This window comes from Neovison vison, chromosome 13 (genome assembly GCF_020171115.1).
Source record: "Neovison vison isolate M4711 chromosome 13, ASM_NN_V1, whole genome shotgun sequence".
Taxonomy (NCBI): domain Eukaryota; kingdom Metazoa; phylum Chordata; class Mammalia; order Carnivora; family Mustelidae; genus Neogale; species Neogale vison.
Window position 1 is genome coordinate 141213285 of NC_058103.1, and position 26266 is coordinate 141239550.

Here is a 26266-nt window from a genome sequence, read left to right on the forward strand (position 1 = left end):
CCCGCAGCCCCACGTCCCAGCGCGCAAGCGCGCCGCCGCCCGCCCGCCTCGGCCATTGGCTGCGAGAGCTTCCTGCCTCCCCTTCCCGGGAGCGGCCTCACGCACGCTCGCAGGCGTCTTCTCCCCTCCTAACAACAACTACTTCAATACTATTGGCTGCTTCTGATCCCACCCCTTCGGCTGCCGCCGTGCGGACAGGCTGACTTAAGTGCCATTCACTGCCCTTAGGTGTTTCTGGTTTTCTTGTGGGGCACCAGCCCGGGATTGGCTGGTGATGGAACCTTTGGGTTTGGAGGTGGGCTGTTGCTTTGCGCCCCGCAGTGCGGACCCCTCCAGGCTGGCTGTTGAGGGGCGGGAAGGGTGGTTCCTGGCGCCAGATAGGCCAGGTTAGAATCATTAGTACAGAGACCAAGAAATAAGGGCCTCACTTAACGGAAAAAGCTAGGAATTCTGTGTTTCCGAGCTCAGATTTTTGTCCTCTTTTTTTTTTTTTAGAAGAAAGAAAATGACTGACAGGTTGACGAGCAAACAAGCCATATTTCCTCCACTGTAGAACTAAAGATTTTGCTTCTAACCAGCCGGTCCTCCCTAAGGGTCACAAAGTCAGGACCAGGGGTTTTGCCACAGAGTGCATCGCCCAGCCCAGTATCCAAATTGAGTTGCCATTTGTTTGATGGGTGGTGAGCTTCCTGTTGCCCATTTACGTAAGACAGCCTATTCACATGTCCATTGTCCTTAGAATTTAGTGAATCGTTGTTTCATAATCCTGGTTGGGCCCCGATGATACCACCCTTTTGGGAAATGTTTGTTTAAAGGGATCGTTTTAACCACAGTCTACCTGTCCAGCCCTCTCCCAGAGAATCGGGCAAAACAAACTTCATTCTCTTTAAGAAACTCGCGTTTGTTTTTTTTTTTTTCACTAGGTCTTAAATCTGGAAGCAATCGACAATCAATAGGAATAACTGAAAACCTAAACTTTCCCGAAATGGATGAGAGAAGAAAAAGTAGCTTTATTCCACTGTCAGCATTTTAGAAATCTTGCTTCTTTTGGCAAGCGACCTCGGGAAAAGGAAAGGAACATCTGAGGCTTTTGGTTTTAACAGATACCTTTGAGAGGCTGGTTCTTGGGGCAACTCTTGAATTCTCTTGAGACCCTTCCCCAGGTAAGACTCAGAGTATATTAAATACTCATCAGGCCTAGGAACAAGTTCTGGCCCTTCTTTTTTAAAAACGGCACAGCTATTAACAGCTCAATATGGCATGAGGTAACCGTAGGGCAGAGCCAAGACTGGAACCTAAGTCTCTTGACTTAGAGATACTGGGTTCCTTCTATGTAACCTGGCCACTTGCCTTAGCAATATAAGTTGGGCTCTAAGTGGACACAGAGAAAGAGTATTTCTTTAACTGAAATTAAATTTTCTGCATTGAATCTCCAAGAGACATGCCCTTTTACAGTCTGGCTCTTTGAGCACTGTAGACCTGCAGCAAGACTTTTTTCTCTGAAACAGTCCCTCCCTGAATCCCTTTTCTTCATGCTTCTTGGTTTGCTATTGCTGTGCGATCGTTCACTCACCTTTTCCCTTCCGACCACTACCTGAAATCCATCTATGATTCTGCTTTTCCATATTCTTCTCTAAGTACTCTGTGCCAGCAAAGCAAGCCTGAACAGGCCTTTACTAAAAATAATAATGGCTGGGGCACCTGGGTGGCTCAGCTGTTTAAGCATCTGCCTGCAGCTCAGGCCATGATCCCAGGGTTTAGGGATCGAGCCCCAGGTTGAGCTCCCCCAGATGAGGCTCCTCCAGGTCAGTCAGGCTCCCTGCTAAGTGGGGAGTCTGCCTCTCCTTCTCCCTCTGCCCCCTGCTCTGGCACTCTCTCTGTCTCTCAAATAAATAAATAAATAATCTTAATTTTTTTTTTTAAATTAATGGCTGAAAAGCATTGAGTTAGCTATGCATCAGGCATTGTTCGAAGCCATCATTATAGGTTAACTTAGCATCCCTGTGAGAGACTAGTATTATTCCTCTGTATTATCTTTATTAGGAAATTGAGACTCAAGGAGTTTAACTTGCCCGGGCTCTGACTGCTAAGATACACCAGAACCGGGATTGAGCCCAGATGCTCTGGTTCTAGACCATTCCCTTCTGCCTCTCCCAGTTTCTTTTTGAGGACTGCCCCCTTTCTAGTTAGGTTCAGTAGATCCTCTGTCATGCCAAGCTGTCTCATTTGCCAGCTGCCCCATCCCTTACTTCATTGCAGTGTTCCACCTTCAGAGTTGGGCTTCCTGCCAATTGGGAAATGTCAGATCCATTCTATCTGAATTCCCAGATGTGGGCCCCATCTTGCTACTGTCAGTCTCCTGGCCTGCCACCTGGGAATGATCTAGCTCTTGTTTTGTTCCATCTTTGATTGTGGACCCCCACAGCTCAGCTGTGGGGTGACTCCCATTTATGAAGATACACCTTGGGCCGCTTACATAAAACAGCTTTCTTCTCCCGAGCTTCCATCCCACACAACATCCTCTTCAGAGAAAGCCCTCATCTGCCACGTTGAAACTTTATTCCCTGCCACACATCAACAATGATTTTTTTTTTTTTGCTATAACTTTTCCAAGTCTTTGTCCATCCCTTGTTAGACTAGCTCTGTCCTAAATGAAAAGCACCTGACACCTGAAGGACCCCATCCTATCCCTTGCACTGTTCCTTTTCATGCAAAGTGATCTGCCAATGAACAGAGAGGAGATCCCTCCCTCCCTCCCCCAGTCACACTCGCACGCCTATTACTGCTGTTTCTTTACAGGGGAAAATAAAGAGCCCTTAGCCTTGGCTCACTTAAAGGAAAGACCTCTGTGTGTGTTCTGAGTAGTTCTTGTCCTATATAATTGTGACCAAATGAAAACATGGATGGGCAAAGAATATTTCTGTAAGGATACAAAGATCTGTTTACACTAGTCGCCTCCAAGGAGACCTCACAGGTAGAGAATGGGGTTACAACGTGTCACTTTTCCCATCCAACCCATTGATGGCTTTTGAAATTTGAGCCATGTGAATGTTACCTTTCTGAAAGAAAGAAAGAAACAAAGAAACAAAGAAAGGAAAAGAAAGAAAGAAAGAAAAAATTCAAATAATCTACTGAGCTAAAAACACTATTAGGGGGCACCTGGGTGGCTCAGTGGGTTAAAGCCTCTGCTTTCAGCTCAGGTCATGATCCCAGGGTCCTGGGATCGAGCCCCACATTGGGCTCTCTGCTCAGCGGGGAGCCTCCTTCCACCTCTTTCTCTCTGCCTGCCTCTCTGCCTACTTGTGATCTCTGTCTGTCAAATAAATAAATAAATAAATAAAATCTTTAACAACACTATTAGGAGGGTAACTTTTAACTTTTTTCTTAAGATTTTCTTTATTTTTAAGAGAGAGAGAGAGAAAGCACAAGCACAAGCAGTGGGGAGGGGCAGGCAGAGGGAGAAGGAGAAACTGACTACTCCCTGAGCCCTATGTGGGACTCAATCCCAGGACCCCAGGATCATGACCTAAGCCAAAGGCAGACGCTTAACCGACTGAGCCACCCAGGTGCCCTTTTTTTAACTTTTTAACTGTGACATCTGCATTTGTTACAATAAACACCTTTTTTTTTTAATTGAAATAAAGTTCACACAATAGTACCTCCAGGGATGTGAACAGCACCTAAAATGTCCCTGGTTGATGATAAGGATTCCTGGTACATAAAATGGGGCAGCCGCTTTCAATCCCAGTGTAACATGGCCTCCCACACTACAGAACAGGTCTGCTCACCGTGCACCCGTGCCCTCCTGTCTTCATATGGCAATTAAAGAGGAAGAGACACCAGTGAGGTCAGCTTTTCTCCATTTCCCATTGTCTGTGTCCACCTTGGTCTTAGACGATCAGTCCAGCTCATGATGGTGACTCCCCGGAAAAACGGGATGTCCTTGACTCAGGTCAGAGACACAGTTTTCAAATACAGACCTTTCCAGGTTCCTGGAGTTCTGCTCCCACTCTCCCTGCAATTTCGCTTGCTGCTTATATTCTGCATGATTTACATGCAGACTCTGTCTTACTTCTGTACACACCCCACTCCCTCTTCCCATGTGGCAGTCTTTCTTTTTCCCAGGGTACTTCACGCACAGGATTGATGTTCATTTGATGCTCGAAATATCATTTCTAAACACGGTTAGAATAATGTGCTCAATAATGAGCTCCTTCCATGTTGGGAGGTACTGCTTTACAAGCTGGGGATGCTGGGGTCCCTGTTCTCAGGGAGCTTACATTCCAATGGGGCAGAAGTCCATAAATATGAAAGTACCAGGTAATGATAAATGCTATAGAGGGGGCCTAATTTCAGATGAGTGGTCAAGAAAGGCCTCTCTGATGTTTAAATTGGAAGCAGGAAGCACACAAAGGAGGCAGCTATGTGTATAACGGCATGTGAGTTTCAGGCTAAGATGGCAGATGGTCTGCGTGCAACTAATTTTGCTCCAGCCCAAAACTGCTCTGCACAGATTTTTTTTTTAAGTTCGTTCGTTCATTCTTCTTTCGTTTATTCCCCTCTTTCTTTCTTCTTTTTTATTTTTATTTATTTATATATTTTTATTTACTTATATGACAGACAGAGATCACAAGTAGGCAGAGAGGCAGGCAGAGAGAGAGAGAGGAGGAAGCAGGCTCCCCGCTGAGCAGAGAGCCTCATGAAGGGCTCGATCCCAGGACCCTGGGATCATGACCTGAGCCGAAGGCAGAGGCTTAACCCACTGAGCCACCCAGGTGCCCCGACTTCCTTTTTATTTTTAAGTCCTAAACTCTTAAGGAAAGGAGAACAGGAGAAAAGAACAACACAACTTCAGAAGCCAGAAAATAGATGGATGAGTGGTGACTGATTTAGTAGATCCGAGAAAGCTGAGCAGCAACTGGCTTATACTGGAAATACCTTAAAAGACTCAGAAACTTGCAGAACCAGGATCACTGGGCCTGAGGGGAGAGGAGAAGGCAAAGGTAAGAACTGAATGAAAGCAATCTGAAAAGCAGTTGGATTCCATATCCCATCCCTGATCCCCGCAGAAGATTGGAGGTTTATCCTCTAGGGAGAGTCTCTGGTCTAGAAGATGCCAGGCACACTCGGAGGATAAGAACCACAGCAGAAATGGGGGGATCCAGAGGCCAGATGTACACCAAAGGCAGAAATGCCAACTACTTTGCACCATGTGGCTGTCGGAATGCTGGCAATGTGATCTTCACCTTCTAGATAAGAGACAAGAAAACTCTTCTCAAGGACTCTATCAGTCTATAAGGAAAGACCCATGGAGTCTGACACTGGGGAATCTCCCAGCAGATCCAACCAAGTCACCCTTCAGTAAAGTTCAGGGTCAGGGTGCCAAACACCTTGTGTACACCACTTCTAATCCCCCTGGTCTCACCTCTTGCTCTGCCCACAGTTGCAGCCACCATCCCATCAAGTTCCATACGGCTTCCCAGAGCGAGTACAAGAGTTAAGTGCATGGGTCAACTTGCCCCGGCTGCAAAATGTCCAGATATTAATCTCTATTTCTAGGTGAGTCTGTGAGGCTATTTCAGATGAGATTAACATTTGAATTGGTAGACTGAGTAAAACAGATTGCCCTCTCTAATATGGGGGGGGGGGCTTGCCCAAACTGTTGAGAGCCTAAATAGAACAGAAAGGTGAAGAAGGAGAAATCTGCTCACACGCTCTCTCTCTCTCTCTTTCTCTCTGCCTTATTGTTTTTGAGCTGAGGCATTGGTCTTCTGCACTCACACTAGAACTTATGCCATTGGCTATCTTGGGTCCCAGGCATTTGGACTTGGATTGGAACTATGCCATTGGCTCTTCTGCATCTCCAGTTTGCAGGTGGGAAATCTTGGGACTTCTCAGCATCATCACATGAGCCAATTCCTTATATCTATCTCTGTCTCCTAATGTTTCTGTTTTTCTAGAGAGCCTTAACTAATACAGCAACCAAAGTCTAGACAAACAGTAAGAGACTCTTAATCTCACAAAACAAACTGAGGGTTGCCGGGGGGAGAAAGGTAGGGAGAGGTTGGTTGCGTTATGGACATGGGGGAAGGTATGTGCTATGGTGAGTGCTGTGAAGTGTGTAAGCCTGACGATTCATAGACCTGTACCCCTGGGGCAAATAATACATTATATGTTAATTTAAAAAACCATTTTAATAAATGTTCTTAAACATTTAATAAATGTTTAATTAAAAAAAAAAGTGGGCTCTCGGCTCAGTGGGGAGGCTGCTTCCCCTTCTTTCTCTGCCTCCTGTCTGTCAAATAAAAAAAATATATATATATATAATACATTATATGTTAATAATAAAAAAAAAAACCACTAATACAGCAAGCAAAGTCTCACCTCAGCCCTGAATCGTAGCTTTTTGTCCCAAAGCTTCTTTGATATCCATGTGGGTCTGCAGAAGCTCTCAGCATCTGCATTCAGGCAAGTGCAACCCAGAAATTCAGGGAAGATAATGTCTGTGGAGCTATCGTTGAAGATAAATATTTCCCCCTTTTCATCCCCTGAGGGAACAGTTTAATTTCATAAGACCCAGAATATCCCATGGAATGGAGCACTAGTCACTACAGCAATGGCCAGCGGGATAACACATTTAACACTTAGTTTGGCTTTCTCTCTTTTTACCCTCCCACTATCCCTCATTCCTGCTTTTTTGGATTGCTTAACAAATGCACAACCTCCATATAAGTCTTGGGACCTGCTTTGGGGGATACCTTGGGTAAGATACACAACAAGGTCTGAACCCACACTCAGAACTTCTAAACAGCCTTTTAGACTGTACCCTTAATCATGAGCAAACAGCTAATGCCCAGCAGCTAAACAAAGCTTCTCACTTGAAAGATAAAGACTAAAACCAGCAGGGGGGATTAAAAAAGTAACTTGAAGGGAAAACAGACCATGCAGGGAAAAGACACCAAAAAATAAATTTAGAAAATTATCATCAGGATTTTCAAAAGGAGAAGAGATGATGTTGCATCCATGAAAAAAGAAAAAGATGCCATATAAAGAAATACTTCAAAGAACCAAAAAGAATTCTTGGAAATCGAAAACGTTATGTCAGAAATAGAAAACTCCGTAGAAAGAGTGATTAAATTGGAGAAAAGTCACAGAAAGTAAAACAAAAAGACAGAGATGGGCAATGGGAGAGAAAATTAAAGGACAGGGCGCCTGGGTGGCTCCTGTCCACCCAGTGGGTTAAGCCTCTGCCTTCGGCTCAGGCCATGGTCTCAGGGTCCTGGGATCGAGTCCCGCAATAGGCTCTCTGCTCAGCAGGGAGCCTGCGTCCCCCCTCTCTCTCTGCCTGCCTCTCTGCCTACTTGTGATCTCTCTCTGTCAAATAAATAAAATCTTAAAAAAAAAAAAAAGAAAGAAAGAAAGAAAGACCAACAGATTTATATAAACACCAAAGGGCACCGAGAAGGCTCAGTAGGTGGAGCATCTAACTCTTGATTTCGGCTCAGGTCATGATCTCAGGGTGATGAGATCAAGCTCTACATCAAGCTCTGTGCTGGGCATGGAGCCTGCTTGAGAGTCTCTCTCTTCCTCTCCCTAGGCCCCTCCCCCTCCATGTGCACACACACTTTCTCTAAAATACATGTGTGCGTACACACACACACACACACACACACACCAATGCTCATCACTGTGAAATTCCAAAACACGGGGGATGAAAGAAAAGATTCTACAAGCCTCAAGAGAAAAGAAAAGTCATGTACAAAGGGCTGGAAATCAACAGTTTTTGTGGTTCTCAAGAGCATGGCTGGAATCAAGAAGATAGTAAAGGAACATCTTCAAAATGCTATGGGAAAATGATTTCCAACTTAAAATTCTATACCTCACCAAACCATTTAGTAAACAAGAGGATAGAATGAAGGACATTTTCATGCAAAATGTCAAAAAAGGTTACCTCCCATGTGTGCTTTTCCAAGGAAGGAGCTGCTAGAGAATGGATTCCACAAGACACTAAACCAAAGAAGAGGAAGTCACAGGACAGAGGACAGAGGAGATCCCTTGCAGGAAGCAAGCAAACGGTCCCTAGATGGATGGTGCAGAGAGATTCCATGTTCCAGATGGCCACCAGTCAGGACTGGGACAGTGTAACCCAAGAGACAGACATGCTGAAGATGGTTTCCAGGTGCTGCTACCCACCGATCCTTCCTTTTTACTTGAGGACCAGATACACAGGTGGACCTGACCCAGATCCCAATGTGTCCATGACCTATCTTGGAGCATGTACTGATAAAAGATTTTCTCTCCCCCATAAGCCTGGATCAGCCGAGGACTTATGTCGTCCCCCACAGAAGTGATCAGCTCTGATCTACCACAGGGCAGTGGGGATCCCAGAAGCAGATAAAAACAGAGCGGCACCCTCCCCTCCCCCACATAACTGCCACACATCTAACACTAGCCTCCTACTAGTATTGCCCTTCCAGTGCCCTGATTAGGCAGCACCCTCTTTTCCCCAGGATTCACTCATGACATTGCCTCGGAGACATTCTGGTAAATTCCCAGAGAAGCTGAAGTCAGACTATAACCTAGGAACCATTCCCTTTGTCTTCTAGGTGCCTTTATCTGACTCCGGCAACATTATATCTATCTAAAGTGTGTGCTTGCAACTCAGTTTTTCAAAACTAAATGATGACTATTCAGGGAGACCTCTATAGGTGATTTTTTTTCTACTATAAATGAAAACAAGAGAACAATTATTTCTAATGAACTCAAACTCAGGAATATGGGTAACCTCTGATGAGGAAGGGGTACAACCATGAAGGGGTATCCGGAAGGCTGCAAAGGTACTGTTAACACTCTATTTCTTAAGCCAAGTTGTGGTGCAAGGCTATTATTATTTATCTGTATGTGTATGCGTTATATACTATTCAATATGTAAGAACATTTCATAAGATTATTTGATTAAAATTTGATTATATTAATGATAATTTTTTCAAACAATGATCTAACCAGGAGAGCGTAGCTACTGAAAAAGACCTAAGGCAAGAACAAACTTGTTTTATATTGAAATAGATAGTGTTTGGGGAAGGCCAGCCTTGTGAAATGGGTGAGCTAGGAATTATTGCGAGCGTCAAAACCCCTAATTTTGCCCAAGGTGACTTTCTGTCCAGTGTCTTCTGCCACCACCTCATCAGCCCAAATCAGTTGGCTGTAGAATGTTAAGGTGAGAAGTCACAGGAATGGACCAGGGGACCAAGGAGGAGAAAACGTCATGAGAAATAAAGGGCTCGGGCTATTTATAGGATGCTTTCCTGGTAGTTACTACAAAGTGAAGGTTCTGAAGATCTCATCCGATCCCCCAAGAGACTCCACATTAGGGGCGCCTGGGTGGCTCAGTGGGTTAAGCCCCTGCCTTCAGCTCAGGTCATGATCTCAGGGTTCTGATCTCACTCTGTCAAATAAATAAATAAAATCTTAAAAAAATTAAATTAAATAAAAATTTTTTAAAAACAACAGTTTTTTTATTACAAATGATAGAAACTGTACTGTTATCTACATTTTGTAAAAAAAAAAAAAAAGTCACCACAAAACTTAGTGACTTAAATAATAATTCACATTTGTCATTCCACATAGTTTCTGTAGGTCAGTGATTCAGGAGCAGCTTAGCTCTGTGTTTTTGTCTCAGAGTCTCCTGTGATGTTGTAGACAAGATGTCAGCTAGGGCAGCACTCATCTGAACGTTTGACTGGGGCTGGAGGATCCAAGACAGTTCACTCGCAATGCTGTTTGCAGGAGGCCTCAGTTCCTTGCTACGTGAATCTCATTCAAGGTTGCCTGAGTGTCTGCACAACATAGAGCGAGTTATTCAAGAGAGAGCGAAGGTAGAAGCTAGCAGCTGTAATGTCTATTATGATCTAGCCCAGGAAGCCACACCACATCATCTCCTCCATGTTCTGCTGATTACACAGGTCAGCCCAATTCCGTGAGAGAGAGGACCGTAGAAGAGCGGGAATGCTGGGGACTGTCACTGGGGCCATCTTGCAAGCTGGCTGCCACACCAGCTGGACTTCATTATTAAATGAATTTAAATGTCTCTTCTTCAAAACCAAGAAAATGAAAAGACAGGCAACAGATTGAGACAAAATATTTGCAAATCATGTATGTGATGGGTCTTGTATTCAGAATACATAAAGAGCTCTCCATATTCAATAATCACAACACAATCTTTTAAATATTTTATTTATTTGAGAGACAGAGAAATCATGAACAGTGGGGAAGGGAAGAGGGAGAAGCAGACTCCCCACTGAGAAGGGAGCCTGACTTGGGACTTGATCCCAGGACCCTGGGCTCATGACCTGAGCCAAAAGCAGGCACTTAACCAACTGAGTCCCCCAGGTGCCCCAACAACAGAATTTTTTTAATCAGGTGAAATATTTGAAGAGATAGTTCATTGAGGAGGACATACAGATGGCCATTAAACACATGAAAACATCCTCAGTATCCTTAGTGATTATGGAAATCCAAATTAAAAGCAAAACAAGATACCACTACACACACAATAGAAAGTTGAGAATTAAAAAGTCCCTGCCAGGCGATAAGGATATGGAGCAACTGGAACAGTCATTCACATTTTGTTGTTGAAAATGTAAAATGGTACAGCCACTTCAAAAGAGTTTCTCTTTAAGTCTTAATATACTTAGCATATGACCCTACTCCTAGGTGTTTATTCAAATGGCATATCTATGAAATGAAATACAACTCAGTAACTTGTTTGGGTTTTTTTTTTTAAGGATTTTATTTATTTGTCCGAAAGAGAGAGAGATCATGCACAAGCAAGGGGAGCAGTAGGCAGAGGGAGAAGCAGGCTCCCTGCTGAGCAAAGAGCTGAATGTGGGACTCGATCCTGGACCTTGGGATCATGACCAGAGCTGAAGGCAGACACTTTACTGACTGAGCCACTCAGGCATCCCTACTCAACAACTTTTAATGAATGAACTACTGATACATGCAACGTGGATGAATCTCAAAAATAATGTCACCAGGGGCACCTGGCTAGCTCAGTCGGTACAGCATGTGACTCTTGATCTTGGGGCTATGAGTTCAAGCCCCACATTGGGTGTAGAGATTACTTAAAAATAAAATCATCAAAAAAAAAAAATGACTTTGCTTGAGTGAAAGAAGCCAGACCCCTCCCCCCCAAAAAAACCCAAAAAACAAACAAACAAAAAAACTATATAATTCCATTTATATAAACACTGAGAAAATTCTAACCAGTAAAAAGCAGACTGGTGCTTTGGTGACCTGAGGATGGGAGACAAGGTGGGGAGAGGAGGGGGAAGGGATGTAAAGGACATGAGTAAAGTTTCAAAGGTAGTGAATATATTCATTATCTTTATTATGCTGATGGCTTCACAGGTGGAAATGCATGTCAAAACTCATCAAATTATGTAACTTAAACAGGTACGGGTTACGTGTGTCAACTCTACCTGAAGAAGGCTATTCCTTTAAAAATGACAGGAGGGTTTGCTTGTTTGCTTATTTTTTGATGGAATGTCCTATGAAGATTGTACTCTTTAAACATTTGTTTCTATTTCATTCCTTTATTTTTTCAGCACACATGTTCTAGTCCTTTATTTATTTTTTTAAAATATTTTATTTATTTATTTGACAAACAGATCACAAGTAGGCAGAGAGACAGAGAGGAGGAAGCAGGCTCCCTGCTGAGCAGGAGTCCAAACTGGGGCTCGATCCCAGGACCCTGAGATCATGACCTGAGCTGAAGGCAGAGGCTTTAACCCACTGAGCCACCCTGGTGGCCCTTCTTCTTCTTCTTTTTAGTTTTTTAAATAGTTAACACCTCATTCAAAGTTCGAAGAGTCCAAAAGGGTAGAATGTGAAAAGTTACCCCGTCTCTCTTCCCATCTACCCAGTACCCCTTAGGAAAGCAGTTCATGTAACGAGTTTCCTAAGTATCCTTCCAAGGATATTCCAGATTTTATTATAATAGAACATACTACTAGGATGAATTAGATTGTGTTAGATTGCATTTTACCTGTTGGCTCAAAGCTCTTGGCCTTAGGGTCATCTTAGGAACTTCCACACCATGAGAGCCAAGTTGAGAAAAGAGCAAATGTGTAGGCAAGGTGAAAAGAACAGAGGACAAGGTAGAGGGCCAAGTAAACCACTAGCTTGTGCACCCACAGAGGCCCCAGGAGCAGAAACAAGGAAAGCCAGAGGTGAGGGACACCAGTGCCAATTGTTGGGTGCATGCCTACTTCTAGAACCTGTCTAATGGGTCTAAAACATCCATTGCCACCAGATCTCAGGGACCTGGTGAGAGACCCACCTCGCTCAGACCAAAAGAGGAACCAAAACAGTCCCTTCTGGCCCTTCTCCCTGGACCTGTGCCATTCTGGACAATTTCTGTTCTCAGTTATGGCTGAATGTGACATGTACATAGTAAGTCATCCCTTCTGCTGCCTTAGCTGGAGAAACAGAAGAAAAGTTTGCCGAATCAAGGTCATGCGCAGCGTCAGACTGGTACAGTCCTTGTAAAGCTATGCCAACAGGAAATCCCTTCCCTAAAAATATGACCATCCGCCTCCAATGGTTCTCTCCTTGACCTCTGTCCTGTACCCAACAGTGGCCGCTCACCTCGTGGAGCTCTTGGGACCCAGTTCTCTCTGATACTGCCACTCCTTGTTTCTTCCAGCTGCTTCAACCATTTCTTTCTCAGTCATCTTTCTGGTTGGGCTTAATGAAGCTGGTCTTGATGGGCTCCCTAGAGCGTCTCATCTGCTTGTAACTCTCTGCACGAAGGCCACTTTCAGGTCTCGGATTGGTGTTTTGCCAGTTTAATACAGCTGCTACTCAGAAGGATGTATGGTGTCGCTGTCCTGTGATCTTCTCTGGCACCTGGAGGCCCCCCCACCTTTGCGCAGCCCTCCCTACAGCCCTCAAATACACACTGCACATATTTCCTACTAGGTACCCATCCTGCAGAATCCGTTCATGCCAACTGTCCTCTCTCTCTTCCCTTGGAAGAAAAAAAAAGAAGAAAAAAAGAAAGAAAAAAAAATCCAGAAAACAAAGTGATTGCTTCCTCCTTGGAATTTTTATGAATTAATGGCTATGCTATTCAGTATTCAGGTGGCTCTTATCATGAGTTATTATTTGTCTATGTGGGTATAGGGATCCTATCTCCCTAAGTAGACTCTGTGTGGCTTTACCAAAGGTAGAGACCTTGACTTCGACTTTCATTTGCTTATCACGGCACAATTGTAGATGCTCAAAAAACAGCTGATTGAAGATTTGCTACGTTAAAATTACCCAACAGGTTGGCAAAATACCCATCAGCCACACAATCGAATTCCACTTAATAGATTAGGAGAACTTGATATTGAATGGGCTTTGACATGATTTAGACCAAGTAAATAATCACAGCTGAATGTACTTTTAATGTAAATATAGGTTTCCATTTATTAGAGTTCCTCCAAAGTAGGACACACCCTGTGTGTGGGTGGTAAAAAATAGATCTTTGCCCCTGGCACTCGGATAGAATCTCTGGAATGGCTGGCATGTTACACAATCGCCCCTGACGGGCCAACCATAAGTATCTCCATCCTGGGCACCCCTTGGGACTTCACTTAGGCTCTTATAATTTTCAGTGTGCAGTAGAGTGACTCCTTTATGGGTGTTTTCTCCTTGTTACTTGTAGGCACTAGGAAGGCAGAGTGGATAGAGGCAACCTAACAGCAAGCAACTCAGCAGGAGGGTCCCTGGCACCATGAACTTTGGGATCCAACCTGAACTTGACCATTCTCTCTGGTTATCTGACCCCAGGCAGGTTCTGAACCTCCTCTACAATAAAAGATCGTGACTCTCTAGAGAACCCCGCTTCACCCACTTGTCTGCACCCTCTTGGCCACCCTCATAACCACCACCTGGTAAGGAGGAGATGGCCTTGTGGGTCTGGAAACTTCTCAGGCTGATGGGAAACAACTGTTCCCATTGCACAATAATGCAGGATTGTAAAATAAGCAAACAGCAGGTCTGCATTTACAATTTCGGTATTTTGTTCATTGGGACTATTTTAACATTAATTTTAACTTAAAATTAAAAATATTACCTTAAACCATAATTTGTCTTGATTGGTACCTCTTAAATTTTGTGCCCCAGGCAAGTGTCTCACTTGCCTCCCTTCATCCCAGCCTTCTGGGATTAGAGAATTGAAGAAAAGGGACAGTGGTAACCAAAAGGCTTTGGTTCTGACCTCAACTTGGCCATTTACAAGCTTCAAGATCTGGGCTTCCCGGGTCTCACCCCCACCACTTCCTCTGCCATACAATATGGATGATTATATCTGCTACATTTTCTTTGCAGGGCAATTCATTACAACCGACCGTCTGATGAGATAACGTAGGAAAAGAACACTTTTAAAAACAGCATTGTGTGACAAACATGAAAAGGAATAATAATTAGCAATAGCTTATCTGCAGGCTTGCACTTTGAGCAGGGATTAGCAAATACAGCTTGATCTGTGAGCTCCCAAGTTCAGCATGGAGAGTCAAGCAAACTAAACCATCTTCCCCAAAGTTACTTAGATGCACAAGGAAGGGGTATCCGTGACATGCTAGCATATATGCCAGAAGTGCTTTGCATGAAATTATGTCTGGTTTTTAAAAGTTGTAGTAAGGGACGCCTGCTCAGTCCATTAAGTGTCTGCCCTTGGCTTAGGTCATGATCCCAAGGTCCTAGAATAGAGTCCCCTATCGGGCTCTCTGCTTGAGCCTGCTTCTCCCTCTGCCTGCTGCTCCCCCTGCTTGTGCTGTCTCTGACAAATAAATAAGTGAAATCTTTTAAAAAATAGATATAGATAGATAGATAAAAATTGTGGCAAACTACATATAAGATTTACCACCTTAATCATTTTTAAATATACAGTTCAGTCACAAATCCATTCACATTGTTCTACCTGCTCTTTAAGAGTTCATGAAGCACTTCAGGATTTTGTGGCTTGTTTGGTCACTGTTGAGAACATTAGTCAAGGCTGTTTGGGAGACTTGGAAATGACTGTAAGGAGAGAGTTGCAGTTAGCAGAGGGCTGGCTTTGATTCTCTAGCGTTCCTGCTGTTCTCTGGGTTTGGTAGGGCCACGATGGCCTGACTGTGTGCACCCCAGGGTATGTTAATTCTGAGAGGCAGTGTCATACAGGAGCTGAGAGCTGGGTCTGGAGCCAGACTACAGGGCTTTGAATTAAGGCTGTGCCGCTTATTAGCTGTAAGGCCTTAAGAGGCTGCTTAATCCTCTGTGCCTCTATCCTCTCTTTTTAAAAATGGAGGTAATAGGGGCACCTGGGTGGCTCAGTCGTTAAGCATCTGCCTTCAGCTCAGGTCATGATCCCAGGGTCTTGGGATCGAGCCCCACATTGGGCTCCCTGCTCGGTGGGAAGCCTGCTTCTCCCTCTCCCACTCCCCCTGCTTGTGTTCCCTCTCTCACTCTCTCTCTCCTTCTGTGTCAAACAAATAAATAAAATCTGGGGGAAAAATGGAGGTAATAAAAAAAAATGGAGGTAATAACACCCACCTCATTGGGTTGCTTTGAGGATTAGTCACGTAAATACATAAAGTCCTTAGACCGTGCGTGGTGTGTCTTCCAAGCTATGAGACTCAGGTATTGTTGCTGGGGGAGGAGAGGGACGAAGAGATGTGGGCGGTGGAACAGAGGTGATGTTTCTGCAGTTTGGCCTTGAAAGAGATGGAGCCAAGTCAACACAGAGGGTGGAGCCGAAACAAAACAAAACAAACCCGTGTAGACATGATTTCTCTCCACGATACCAGCCCTGTTTGTGAAGTGGGGTTTGAGCCAAGTTCAGAGACTTTCCTCTCTGCTGGTTTTGTTTTGCAACCTTTTGCTGTGATAAACTAGAGCTGTGAATACAACTATATTCTGGGTTCTACGAGTCCTCCTAGCAATTTTTCGAAGCTTGGGGAAGTCTCGGGGACCCACAACACTAGGAAATTGTAAGATAATGCCATTTTAGTAACTTTGCCGGCTGACTTGCGTTTGGGCACAGCACTAGGACAAGTGGTGGAAAACCTGGTCCGTCTTCTTCTGTTGCTTGCTATCATCTTTTACATATTTTTTCCCTCTATTTCTTCAGTTTCCTGATTTTTCAGAGTATTTTGGATGCTTTTGAATTCCAACACATGCGAGTCAATGGCCACTCCTTTTCAGGGATATAACATACGTAAATTTGGTGGCATTTTTCTCATCATCCAAGTATTTTCAGGTTAGCAGTCATCTTTAGTGATAACAACCAAAATGATGTGGAGCCCGGAATGCAATTATTCTATGAAGAAAATATTTGCAACAGAAATTACTTTTTTGAAAAATGCATTAAAACAACATGTAGTTTATCTAATTAGATAATAATTTTAAAAGGTATGCATTAGCTTGGAAATACTCTCCAAATATTTTTCTTCCTGCTCTTTCTGCAAGATTGTCAGTAATGGTATTCCATTTTCAGATGAAAAAGTAAATAACCAAACAAAGTGACTTTTCATTTCTGGCCCCTAAACAGTGCTCAAGCCCAAAGTCCTCCCTTGGATTTTATAGGACAACAGAATAGGCTAAAACTTCCAAAGTAGCTCTGAATGGTTCAAATTACCTTTGGTTTATATATTGTAAATGTGATTGACTACTTATGACCCTTTGCTTTTTTCAACAATAGCAAAAACAAAACCCAAAAACCCAAACAAACAGACAAAACAGCTCCAAAAATCTCCAAAACAGGACTTCTTTTATTTTTTTTAGGGGATATTATTTATTTATTTGCCAGAGAGAGAGAGCATACACAAGAAGGGGTAGCAGCAGGCAGAGGGAAAGGGAGGCTCCCTGCTGAGCAAGAAGCCCGAGGCAGGACCTGAGCTGAAGGCAGACGCTTAACTGACCGAGCCAGCCAGGCCTCCCCAAACAGGACCTCTATCTTTACTTGTTACTTGAGTTTCTCCATCAATAGATTTCACCAAAAAACTCTTCCTTCCAGTTCTGTGTTTGCATTTCTATCAGTTTTGCATCTTTTGTATTATTCTGTGGAATGACAGAAGACTTTAAAGATCTCTCTCTCCAGGGATCTAGGGGAAAACTTTCTCTTGGATAGTTGCTGCTGCTGCCGAGCCTATGGAAAGATAATTAATTATTCTTTCAATCTGTGAAACAGCATGCTTAAAAAAAAGTAATTTTACTCAAATGAATGTCCCCACAAATCAAAACCACAATGAGGTATCACCTCACCCAGAGGTGGCTATACAAAAAGACAAAAAAGGGTCACCTGGGTGGCTCAATTGGTTAAGCGACTGCCTTCAGCTCAGGTCAGGATCCCAGAGTCCTGGGATCGAGCCTCCCATCAGACTCTCTGCTCAGCAAGGAGCCTGCTTCTCCCTTTCCCACTCTACTGCTTGTGTTCCCTCTCCTCTCTCTGTGTCAAATAAATAAATAAATAAAATCTTAAAAAAAAAAAGACAAAATATAACAAGTGTTGGTACGGATGTGGAGAAAAAGGAACCCTTGTGCACTGTTGATGGGAATGTAAATCAGTGCAGCACTGTGGAAAACAGCATGGAGTTGCCTGAAACTCCATGGGACCACGGGTATGATCCAGCAACCCCAGTTCTGGGTATTTACCCAAAGAAAATAAAACCACTACTTTTAAAAGATATGGACACCCCCATGTTCATTGCAGCATTATTATTTTTTAATATTTTATTCCTAAGTCATTTCTATACCCCATGTGGGCTTGAACTCACTACCCCCAAGATCAAGAGTCAAGTGCTCCATCAACTGAGCCAGCCAGGGCACTATTATTTACCATAGTCAAGATAGGGAAAGAACCTAAGCGTCCATCAATGAATGAATAGATAAAGATCATAAAAAAGAATGAAAATTTGCCATTTGTGACAATCTGGATGAATCAAGTGAAATAAGTCAGATGGAGAAAGACAAATACCATCTGATTTCACTTATATGTGGAATCTAAAAAACAAAACAAAACAAAAATGGGGTGTCTGCTTGGCTTAGTCAGTTAAGTGTCTGACTATTGATTTTGGCTCAAGTAATGATCTCAGGGTTGTGGGATAAGCCTCACATCGGGCTCCTTACTCAGTGCCAAATAGGCTTGAGATTTTCTCTCTCTACCCCTCCCTGCTCCTCACTCGCTCAATCTCTATCTCTCTCTCTCAAAAAAACAAAAGCAAAAACAGAAAGAAGATGCGGAAAACAATATGCGGAAGATGCGGAAAACAATATGATGGTTGCCGGGTGAAGGTGTTGTGGGACTGGCAAAATAAGGACCTGGGATTAAAAGGTACAAACTTTCAGTTACAAAATAAATAAGACCCAGGGATACAATGTATAGCATAGAAGGATATAGTCCATAATATGTAACGAATTTGTATGGTAACAGATGGTAGCTAGAGTTACTGTGATGATCCCTTCATAATGTATATAAATGTTGAATCACTATGTTGCACATCTGAAACCAATATAATATTGTACATCAACTGTGTTTCAGTAAAAGAAACCAACCTCTCAGCTCATTCAAATGAAATTTCAGTGTAAGTTTTAAAATTGCTGTTTTTTAAAAACGTGCTCGGAGTGGGGAGGGGGTGCCTGGGTGGCTCACTGGGTTAAAGCCTCAGGTCATGATCTCAGGGTCCTGGGATCAAGCCCCGCATTGGGCTCTCTGCTCTGCAGGGAGCCTGCTCTCTCTCTGCCTGCCTCTCTGTCTACTTGTAATCTCTCTCTCTGTGTGTCAAATAAATAAAATCTTTAAAAAAAAAAAAGTGCTCAGGAAAATAAAAAGCAAACAAATATAATTTAGTCTGAGGATGAATGTTCTCCCCTTACAGAGAAAGTCTCTGAAACTTCTGAATAATCCTGGATTGTGATTCTGAACAGTGATTCTCAAAATTCCTGTGGGGAGTTGAAACATCTTCACCTGTGAATGGATAAATGGAAAATAATGTTCACCTTCAGAGTATCTCATCGAGAAATATTTTGGTTTCTTTACAGGATACATATATACTCGGCATCCAATTTTCGTGCCACCATTTTTGTTAAATTACAAGAACTTCTGCAAAACTTGTTCTTACTTAAAATAAGACATTGAATCAATTTCCAAGATGTTTTTTCATTAAAAACAAACAAAAAGAGCAATAGATGTTTTCATATTGTATTAGTTTCCTCGGGCTGCTGTAACAAATTGCCACCAACTGAATGGCTTGACAACAGAAATTTATGCTGTCATGGTTTTGAATTTCAAGATCAAGATGTCAGTGGGTTGGCTCTTTTTAAGGACTGTTAGAAAAATCTGTTCCATGTGTCTCCCCTCGCTTCTGAGGGTTGCTGGCAATCTTTGCTGTGTCTTGGCTTACGGAAGCATCGTTCAATCTCTGCATCGTCTTCACATGGTGCTCTCCCTGTGTGCAAGGCCTGTGTCCCAGTTTTCCCTTTTTACAAGGACAACAGTCATGTGGGATTAGCGGCCCACCCTACTCCGAGAGGACGTCATCTTAACTAATGACATCTGCAATGACACTATTTCCAAATCAGGCCTCATTCTAAGATACCAGGTGTTAAGATTTTGACACATGAATTTAGGGGGTGATGGATGCAATTCAAGCAATAACACATATGAATACATTTATCTTAACAGATAACCACATGGCATTGTGCAAGAGACCTAACCACTCTGACCTCAGATTCTGCATTTCTTAGGAGGGTGATCGTGACTGTTCTTACTCCCAGGATTGTGTCTCTGGGACACCACGGGCTGGCCTGTCCTATTGAATAGCCTCAGAGAGACGCAGGCCCAGCTTCACTTTTTCTGCTCACACAAGCACGAGTAAGCAGGATCTCCTTACCCCACTGCCAGTGCTGGTGGCAGAGTCCTTTGTCTCACTCAACTGCAATCCTTGTGCGTAAGCTAGTCTCCATTACCAGCTTGGCAGCAGCTACGTCCTTGATTCCATTCCCATTACCAGGATGGCAGAGCTCTCATCTCTCACCTGCCCGGTACCTGCGTGGTCAACATTACAGGTTATTGCATCTGGCTCCATATTCCTTTGAATTGGTGGCATCCCAGCCAACTAATGCCTCTAGCCTCCCTTTCCCAGGTCTTGCCTTGTTCCTTCAAGACTTTTAAGGTGTAGGGCACCTGGGTGGTTCAGTTAGTTAAGCAGCTGCCTTCAGTTCACGTTATGATCTTAGGGTCCTGAGATCAAGTCCTATACTGGGCTCCCTGCTCAGCAGGGAGTTTGCTGCTCTCTCTGCTCATGCTTTCTCTCACTCTCTTTCTATCTCAAACATATAAAAATAAAATCTTAAAAAAAAAAAAAAAGACTATTGGGGCGCCTGGGTGGCTCAGTGGGTTAAGCCGCTGCCTTCGGCTCAGGTCATGATCTCAGGGTCCTGGGATTGAGTCCCGCATCAGGCTCTCTGCTCAGCAGGGAGCCTGCTTCCCTCTCTCTCTCTCTATCTCTCTCTACCAGCCTCTCCATCTACTTGTGATTTCTCTCTGTCAAATAAATAAATAAAATCTTTTAAAAAAAAAAAGACTATTAAGGGGCAGAGCTGATGTTTTATCCAGAGCCTCCATACCACCTCCAGACAATGTGTACAAAAATGCATCCAACTGTTCCTCTTATCACATGTCTTACTAGATCCGAAACTCTCTAATAACCATATTGTCAAAGCTAGACATACTGTATTCCTAATTCCTAGAATGGGGTTAAATTCAATCTAACTTTTAGAGCAGAACATCTGTATAGCCAGCGAACCAGCCATAGAAACATTCTGGCAATGATTGTATTCACAAATGAATACTATCAAAATCTTATAATAGGTTTAATAAACCCTAGTAGACTGCGCACTCACCAATAAGCTTATAGGGTCATAGAAGCACAGACTGAGAAAGAAATCAATCCAATGGGAAGATTAGTTTGAAGGTTAGTTTCATGTGTCAACTCACCTAGATGATGGTGCCCTGTTGTTTTGGTCAAACACTAGCCCAGAGGTCACTGTGAAGGAGTATTATAGATGTAATGAACACTTACAATCAGTAGACTTTAAGTAATGATGATTACTCTCAAAAATGCCTCCCCAAATCTATCAAAGCTCTTAAGAGCAAAAACTGGGGTTTCCCAAAGAAGGAATTCTGCCTCAGGACTGTAACATGTAAATCCTGCCTGGATTGCGAACTTGCTAACCACCCCCGCCAACTAGTCATGTCAGCCAACTGATGAACCTCTCCGGATAGAGAGACGATGGTGAGGATGATGACGAGGATGGGAATGCGTGTGTGTCCTACTGGTTCTATTTCTCTGAAGAACTGATTGATATATTCAGATTTATTTTTAATGGTGGCCAAGAGAACAGGAAGAATTGTTTGAATGAAGGATTTGAGATGAACACATTGAGGAGCTAGAAGCAAAGTCAATAGCAATTTTCAACTCTGGGTCGTGAGAAAGAGAAAAGAAAGATAATGGCACTTCACAACTCCACACGATGGGGTTCCCAACTGGAAGTTGCACCATAAGGCAAAGTCCTTCCGAAAAGGATGTCTAAGATGTTTTCTTAGATTCACATACATCAGACCTAAAGAGAGAATGAATCATCAACCCACCTCTACAGATCCATGCTTAGAAAACTCCCCTGTTGATAGCCTATAGACATAAGGTGGACTTCCCTTCCGTCTCTACACAGTTCTTGAAAGGATGCAATAAGTAGCCTCAAAGGTAATGAAATGAATTATGAATGATTGATGGATAGCAGTGAACAGATAAAAATGTACATCTTCTGGGCCAAAAATAAGCTAATTAAATCAAAACTCAAAAGGCAAACATTAGATGAGGGGAGCTATTCATTAATAATGAGGAAGAGAATTAATAGTTTTAATATTTAAACAGATCATAAGATTCAGGAAGAAAAACCCCAACAGTTAAATATGCAAAGGAGCCTACCAGAAAATTCTCAAAAATAGGTTCTAACAATGACTAGCCAACATCTGGAAAAATGTCCAACCTCACTAATTCAAAGAAATGCAAACTGAAGCAATAATATAATCTTATGTTTATGATTGTTATAAAAAGATTATGTTATAATGTTATATGTTATAATATGTTATAACATATTATACATATATACATTAAATTATACACATATACATAAAATATGTTATGTGTTATAATTATATTATTATATTATATTATAAAATAAATAATAAATAATAATTATAAATAAAATAAAATTATAAATTATAATTAAATAAATAATAAATATTATGTTATAATTAAGATTATGTTATAAAAAGCATAACATAATCTTGTGTTTTCCATCTACCAAATTAGCAAAAATGGAAAAAAATGACATGATCCCTGATGGGGCTAATGGGAGTAAATAGCTATCAGAACACAATTTGGTAAGACCTAAAGGACTTGACCTCATAATGCACCTTCTGAAAAACTGCCTAAAGAAAGGTTGGATCACAAAAATGTTTCACACAGCGTTATTTCAAATACTAAAAAAATTGAAATGTCCTACCGGAGAGGAATGGTTTTTTTCATTGAGCCATCCAAATGAATGGATTTGATCATCCCCTGAGATTGCTAAACAATGGCTAGTTGTTCTAGGTTAACCTTCTTTTAAAATGTGGGTTAGAAATTTGTGTAAAGAAACTAGTGATGAATGTGGTGATACGTAAGCTTATGTGTATGCTTCTATCTGCTTATATCATCACTGGAAATACACAAGAAACACATAGCAGAGATGGCCTTTGGGGAAAGAGCTGGAGGAGCTGGGGAGGGAGAATTGGATTTCACAGTGCTCTTGTACCGTCCCGAATTTTTAAATTCATGGATTTTTATTTTAAATTTTAATTTAATTCATGGATTTTTTTAACGTTTTGAAAGTGCATAATACATACATCATCTCATTTCTCATAAAGAAGTCTTTAGTGTTTTCGAGTTGTTATAGGTGTCTTGTCTTCTTGGATGTGGAATGCTCTTCAAGGGAAGGGACTGTTCTACATTTCTTTGTATTCTCCCATACTGTGTATGCAATGCTTGCACATAATGGGAGCTAAAAATATTTGTTGAATAGAAAATAATGTAATTTGGTACTCAGAAGTTAGTTAAAATAGATGTTAAAATCAACAGTTCTGTGTATTGCTTTCATGCTGACTGGTGTGTTATAAAGCATATCACTTACTATGTATATCATAGTTTGCTAATCTCAAATGAGGAGGAAACAAGATAATTATGACTTCTTTGATGAAACTATATAAGGAAAAGCCAAATGACCTTTTAATTCCTATGCATCTACTTGTAATCTTAATAAACTGATTTAAAGACCCCTCAGTATCAAACAAGGAAACATATAATCTCAAGGTTTTAATATAAGGTCTATTTTGTGCATTTGTAAGAGATTAGATTTGTTTTAGTATTTTAATATACCCTGTAAAACATTTGTGATCTGTAACAATTCCTTTGTCATCAAATACAGGTGGGTTTTGGGGGCGGTTTAAATTCTCCTCTATATGAGAAACAGGGAACAAAGTTGTTATGGTAATATATGGCAGTCACCATTGAATTTATCTCTTTTCTACAGTTTCATCAATGAATGGACAACATCACTTGAAAGTGGCACCCGATTTGGTTTATTGATTCCCTTCACTGACTCCCCCCTCCCCCCATAGTCATTTACTTTCAAAATATCATTGCCTGCTGAAGAAATTAGCTGGCATGCCATCAAAAGGAAGTATATTTCACTAAATGAAGTTCCTGAAATGCAGCTTTTGTTTTTTGTTTCTTTCTGCTCTGCCAGCAACTTCCGATTATGAGAAAGTGCATTCTCCGCATTGCGTAGCATAAGACAGTCGAGACTGTTCCAGAAGGTACAGCTGCTATTCGGTACAAAGTACAAAGCCAGGGCGGGGGTGGGGGTGGGGGAAGCTCCGGGAAGAGAATGAAGGAACTTTTGAACAAAGGATCTGTTTTTGTTTCTGACTTGAAGGAAACAGTTTGATGTTGAGTGAAGTCCTAGGCACGCCACTGGTGAAAATGTTAACCGAAAGGGCTGGTCCAGGGGCGCCTGGGTGGCTCAGTGGGTTGAGCCGCTGCCTTCCGCTGGGGTTATGATCTCAGGGTCCTGGGATGGAGCCCCACATTGGTCTCTCTGCTCAGCAGGGGGCCTGCTTCCCTCTCCCTCTCCCTCTCTCTCTCTCTCTGCCTGCCTTTCTATCTGCTTGTGATCTCTCTCAGTCAAATAAATAAATAAATAAATCTTTTAAAAAAAAAAAAAGAAAAGAAAAGAAAGGGCTGGTCCAATGTGAAAACAGAATTGGAGGTGTAGATGTAAGCAGGGTCTCTCTCTCTCTCTCTCTTTTAAGATTTTATTTTATTTTATTTTATTTTGACAGAGAGAGATCTCAAGTAGGCAGAGAGGTCGGGGTGGGGGGAGGAAAGCAGGCTCCCTGCAGAGCAGAGAGCCCAATGAGGGGCTTGATTCCAGGACCCTGGGATCATGACCTGAGCCAAAGGCAGAGCCTTACCCCACTGAGCCACCCAGGGGCCCCTAAACAGGGTCTTTTAATGAGAGAGAGGAAAGGACGGAGCTCAGTGCAAACCAAAGTGAGCAAAATCCTCCCAGCCGGTTGAAGGGATTTTGCTGCAAAATTCCTTAATGAAGGAGACCCACAGATTTGCTGGGATGCAGTTAGGCTAGCTGCTAGGAAATTGGAAAATGTTATTAAACTCCAGAAGAAAGATGAAGATGCTGGTGACAGTAGCCCGTGTCCATAGATCTCAGTGCACCAGCTGACTAATGACCAATTACCAATGGCCAGGCTGTGACCAGAAATCAGGAAAAGTGACCCAGGGAAAAAAAAAATAAAACAAATGCCTTGTCATGGAAGGGTATGCTCTATTAACTGGGGTCTCCACAGTGTTTCCCTTGGTAAGAATAAGAAAGAAAGACAAGGAGAAAGAGAAAAAATAAAAGGAAAGAGACCAGGAAGAAATTCTGGAAGGAAGAGGTGGGGAGCTGACAGTTAAAGATGTCACCTCATTTTCTCTTCTCTACAACTCCAAAGTCCACTTTTATTCCCATTGTACAGGTATAGGAGGCTTGAAGCTGCAGCTGTGGATGGAGAGAGCCGGGCTAGGACCTTCCTTTCCAGGTTGCACAGGAGTAGAGTCGGCTGCAGGGAAGAGCACAGCTTCGGTTCGGTCCCTCGGCTGGTGCGGATGTGTGAAGGGGACATCAACATGTGGGACGTGACCTGCGGAACTCTTGCTGTAATATTACGTTAAATTTCACCTTTGGGGAAGAGGTAATGAAGGGCAAGGAAAAGCTTTGAACTCCTTTACATCAATCCTGAACACACAGGAATGGAAGTTACAACCGGTCATAATGACATGCTAAAAGGGTTGGCCTTTGGAAAAAAAGAGAAGGAAAAAAAAAAAAAAACCTGGATTAGTTTATCCTGGGAATGAAAAGCTGAAAGGAGATGTGTTGTTCCGTGATACAAAAATGAGACTGTAGGGATCTGCTGATATTTTTAAGCATCATCACACACACAAAGAGAGGAGGAGGAATGGTAACACAGTTGAGTTTACATGCACAGAGGCGAATTGTAAACACTTAACTTGAGATGTTCTCCTCTCTCTTGAAACATCGCATATCCCTGAAAGTTGAGGGACTAGCTTAATGGGGTCTTGTTTAAAAGCAAAGGTGTATGGGCTGAGTCATTTCTTTGTAGATGGTGACAGTTTGTTAGAGCTAGAAGGACCTGAGACATAGTTTCCCGCGTGGTGTCAAGCCCCTGGTTTCACAGAGTAGGGTGCTGAGGTCCCACACCGGCCTGGGGGCCCTCTGCCATGTGAACCCCCTTCAGTCCTAAGACTCCTCAGTTGGTCATCACTCACTTAGGCCCCAAAACTATTGCTTCCTCTCACTCCAAGGAGGGGCAGTCAGGGAGCCCTTGGAATCACCTTTGGACGCCAGGTGAGTCTAAGGGCCCTAACTTCCGGCTTCAAGCCCAGGACTTTGTCCTTTTCATGGCATGTCTCTTTCCTAGCTCTGGTCTCTGGATCTTACTAAAAGGGAAAGATACAGTATCCTTTTAACTGGCTTAGACAAAAATGAGACAAAACCACCATCGTATGTCGGCTAATTGAATTTAAATAAAAATTTTTAAAAAACCACCATCATAAAA

General features: G+C 42.6%; 1 long non-coding RNA gene across 1 annotated transcript; it reads left to right on the forward strand.

Annotated features, from left to right (window-relative positions):
* Positions 1-243: 243 nt before the first annotated feature.
* On the forward strand, positions 244-26266 carry LOC122893941. Its single transcript, XR_006381725.1, has 5 exons — positions 244-295; positions 924-1163; positions 18246-18358; positions 23875-23944; positions 25166-26266. It is a non-coding gene; the product is annotated as an uncharacterized LOC122893941 (long non-coding RNA).